At 41.9% G+C, this 4,674-nt stretch overlaps 1 pseudogene; it reads left to right on the plus strand.

The window, feature by feature from the left end:
* The first annotated feature begins 2,321 nt into the window (after nucleotides 1-2,321).
* Nucleotides 2,322-3,381, plus strand: LOC130859175 (heterogeneous nuclear ribonucleoprotein A1-like 3; annotated as a pseudogene).
* The last annotated feature ends 1,293 nt before the right edge of the window (nucleotides 3,382-4,674 follow it).

The following is a 4,674-nucleotide window of genomic DNA, read 5'->3' on the forward strand; positions in this document are numbered from 1 at the left end:
ATGGCCCCACTTGAGAAATGGGAATAATCTCAGGGTGGACTATGTGACCAGGCTAAGCAACAGAAACCAGGGCAACGGTCACCCAAGAGGACAACAAGGCCTCTGCCTCTGTGATAAATCTGACCTCACAACCTTACATGACAAAGTGCAGGACACTGTCTAATAGGAAGATCCAAAGCTATGTGTCCCCTGAATCTGTCAAGGCCAAGTTGGCTACTATCTCCCCCTGAAAATACATGTATTGGGAGATTTCTCAAAAGGTAGATGAGAGTGTTAGAACAAAATGCCACATTTTGCATGGTGGCCATGGCTAAGGGCAAAATTGTGGACTATTATTAACTTAATATGATATTCTCACAGTGATATCAGAGCACAGTTCTTGAGTTACCTTGCTTTTTCATCAGATCACTCATTTTCATATAAGAATAATGTATCTTACCATATCAACAATTGTAAAGTGGTCTTGCTTCATTAACAATCCACAAACACTCACATATTGGGGAGGGAAGTGCTTTAAAGTATACAGAAGACAAACAACAGACTATTATGGACCTCTTTTTCCAGCCATAGAAAGTTATAATTAGGTTTAAATAGGTAAACATTGTGGATGTAACAAACGTATTACCATTCTCTCCAACCTGAAGTCCCACTAAAATGACACTAAGTGGATATATTTTAAAAGATCTTTGGACTTCCCTGGTGGCACAGTGGTTAAGAATCCACCTGCCAATGCAGGGGACATGGGTTCAATCCCTGGTCTGGGAAGATCCCACATGCCGTGGAGCAGCTAAGCCCATGAACCACAACTCTGAGCCTGTGCTCTAAAGCCCTTGAGCCACAACTACTGAAGCCCATGCACCTAGAGCTGTGCTCCATAAAAGAAGCCCCAGCAATGAGAAGCCGGTGCACCACAACAAAGAGTGGCCCCCACTCACTTCAACCAGAGGAAGCCTGAGGAAGTGGCAATGAAGACCCAATACAGCCAATAAATATTTAAATAAATAAATAAATAGATCTTTATCTAATATGAAGATTTTGGATGCTGGAAAACAGATGTGAGCGTACCTTACAAGGTACTAGGTACAAGGAAGCTAAATCCTATCTTAGCAGTGAAGGAATCTGAGAAGCATTCATTACACTGTAGAGAAAAAGAAAAATGCTCAAAAATTGATAGTGCCATATACTTGCATAAGTGAAAAAAATGTGAAAATTGGTTAAAAGTGTGTTGAGGATTCATCATAACTCCCAGATCCACGTCCCAACTCTGATCAACTTAACAACTGCTCTTCTCCTGTAGAAGACTCAAGGGTTTCTTTTCCCCCTTTGAAGAGGACAAAATAGAGGACCTCTGGACAGGACAAAATCAGTTACAACAGAGAGTAGAAGTGATGTACTCAAAACAGAATGATTAAGTGGATATTTTCATAATGAATAACGAGGCCCTGACTTCTTATGGCAGCCAGATTATCTCTTCCAAGCAAGTTATTGAAAGATTCTTATTTGGGGAATAAGACCAGTCTAAGAGCTCAGAGCTAAGCTATGTTTCCCAATAACACAGCCCAGCCAAATCACCCTGAAATGAAGATCACGGCCAACAAGACTCACCTGTGCACTCTGGGTCTCCATTCCTTTTTAAAATAATACTTCCAATTCTTAAATATGAGCAAATACTCAAGGGTTACCACAAATTGAGAAATAATCTAATACAAAAAACAGTGATGAAAACAAATGAACAAAAGGAACTTGGAGGAAAGAGACTATGCAGAGAGAAGAAAATCTCAAAATCCAACAAAACAATATCCTTTAGTCAAAAGGACTGTACATCCATGAAATATAAATATCTACTTTTAAAAGAGTTCATCCCAGAAGAAAAGTGATTTTGGGGGGTAGGGGGTGGAGCAGGGAGGGGAGTGATGGCAAAAATTAAAAACTCAATGGAAGTGTTAGAAGATAAAGTTAGGTAAATCTCTCAAAAAGTAAACAAAAAAGACAAGTGTGAAAGACAGAAAATCAGGAAAACTAGAGGATAAGGCAATAAGTTCCAACATCTAATACACAGTAATATGAATGCTAGAAAGAGAGAACCTGAGAAACAGAGAGGAGAAAGCAGCAAAATAATCAAGAAAAATTCCCAGGGGAATTCACTGTGGTCTAGTGGTTAGGATGCTTCCACTGCAGGGGCACTGGTTGGATCCCTGCCTGGTTGGGGAACTAAGACCCTGCAAGCCACACGATGTAGCCAGAAAAAGAAGAGAAGAGACGAGAAAAGAAGAAAAGAAAAATTCCCAATACTTGAGTATTCCAGATTTTAAGAACCCACCATGCAAGGCAATGATGGGAAAAGTCTCTCAAAAGATACAGCTTTCTGCTCACGGCCGTCAACAAGTAAGCATCATTGAAGCCTCCCCCCTCCACTGCCACCACGTCTAAGTCAGAGTCTTCCAAAGAGCCTAAACAGCTGCAGAAGATCTTGATGGGAGGTTTGAGCTTTGAAGCAACCAATGAGAGTCTGAGGAGCCCTTCTGAGCAATGAGGAACACTCACAGACTGTGTGGTAACGAGGGGTCCACACACTCAGCCCTCCAGAGGCTTCGGGTGTGTCACCTATGCCACCGTGGAGGAGGCGGACACGGCCATGAGTGCAAGGCCACACAAGGTGGATGGAAGAGTTGTAGAACCAAAGAGGGCCGTCTCAAGAGAAGATTCTCAAACACCTGGTGCCCACTTACCTGTGAAAAAGATTTTTGTTGGTGGTATTAAAGAAGACACCGAGGAACACCACCTAAGAGATTATTTTGAACAGTATGAGAAAATGAAAGTGATTGAAATCATGACTGACTGAGGCAGTGGCAAAAAGAGAGGCTTTCCTTTGGTAACCTTTGATGACCATGACTCTGTAGACAAGACTGTCATTCAGAAACACCACACTGTGAATGGCCACAACTGTGAAGTGAGGAAAGCCCTATCTAAGCAAGAGATGGCTAGTGCTTCATCCAGCCAAAGAGGTCAAAGTGGCTCTGGAAACTTTGGTGGTGGTCCTGGAGGTGGTTTTGGTGGGAATGACAACTTTGGTCGTGGAGGAAACGTCAGTGATCGAGGTGGCTTTGGCGGCAGCCACGGTGGTGGTGGCTATGGTGGCCGTGGGGGTGGCTGTAATGGATTTGGTGATGATGGAAGCAATTTTGGAGGTGGTGGAAGCTACAATGACTTTGGCAATTACAACCATCTGCAAATTTTGGAACCAGGAAAGCAGGCAACTTTGAAAGTAGAGGTTCTGGCCCTTATGGTGGTGGAGGCCAATACTTTGCCAAACCAAGAAACCAAGGTGGCTATGGCAGTTCCAGTGGTAGCAGTAGCTATGGCAGTGGCTGAAGGTTTTAATTACTGCCAGGAAACAAAGCTTAGCAGGAGAGGAGAGCCAGAGAAGTGACAGGGAAGCTACAGGTTACAACGGATTTGTGAACTCAGGCCAAGCAGAGCAATGGCAGGGCCTGGCTGCTACAAAGAAGACGTGTTTTAGACAATACTCGTGTGTATGGGCAAAAAATGTTGAGGACTGTATTTGTGACTAATTGTATAACAGGTTACTTTAGTTCCTGTTCTGTGGAAAGTGTAAAGCATTCCAACAAAGGCTTTTAATGTAGATTTTTATTTTTTGCACCCATGCTGTTGATTGCTAAATGTAGTAGTCTGACCACGATGCTGAATAAATGTCTTTAAAAAAAAAGATATAACTTTGTGAAATTTCACAGCACCAGGGACAAGAAGATTTAACAAGATTCTGGGGTTGGAGAGAAAGTAATTCAGGAATCAAAATATTATCAGACCTCTCAACAGCAACACTGAAATCTTGATGCAATGAAGTGATGTCATTAAAATTCTGAGGAGGATAATTTCTGAGAATTCTGTAAATTATTAATCAAGCATATCAGCCAGGATCCTGCCTGGAAAAGAGAGTGTGCACTCCAGGAGGATAATGGAGAAGATTTTAAAAAGGAACTGGCAGGAGATTGGGATTGCCACATATACATTACTAATAAGAAAAAATATATCAAATTGTACACTTCAAATACATGCAGTTTATTGTGTGTCAATTATATCTCAATAAAAGTTCCTAAAAAAAAAAAGAGTTACAAAAAAAGTGACTGCGGGAGGTTTGTTTCAGAGAGCATTGTAAACACAAATGCACACCATAAAAAACAGCAGTAAAAATGGAAGTATACTGAAAAAAAAAAGGAACTGGCTATGAAGGTTTGAGCAGAGCCTATTACCACCAGGGCACAGAGGGAAGAACGAATTCCTAGCATGCAGAGGGTAGGTTCCCACAGAAGGTTACAAGACAAGGGCTGCATCCTTTACTAGAGGATGCAAACAGTTGCCTCAAGCTAACAGGAAGGAGGCCAGGAAATATAGGCCCCAACCTTCCTCCTTTTGCCTCCCCCCAATCTCCTGCCTGTTTCCCACTGGCCAGACACCCTGAAGGTCAGATGGCAAGTGACTCCAACAATGCTGTCTGTAAACCTCAGCTCCCAGGAAACCGAGTGGGGTGGAGATAGGTAGAATAAATAATAAAGACAAAATTTGCTAAAATGTGTAAAGCCTTTAGAATAATGCCCATCACCCTTTTTTTCTTTTCTTTTTTTTTTTTTTGTTGTACCGCTTGGCCTTCTGAAT

The sequence above is a fragment of the Hippopotamus amphibius genome, chromosome 8 (assembly GCF_030028045.1).
Source record: "Hippopotamus amphibius kiboko isolate mHipAmp2 chromosome 8, mHipAmp2.hap2, whole genome shotgun sequence".
NCBI classification, from domain to species: Eukaryota; Metazoa; Chordata; class Mammalia; order Artiodactyla; family Hippopotamidae; genus Hippopotamus; species Hippopotamus amphibius.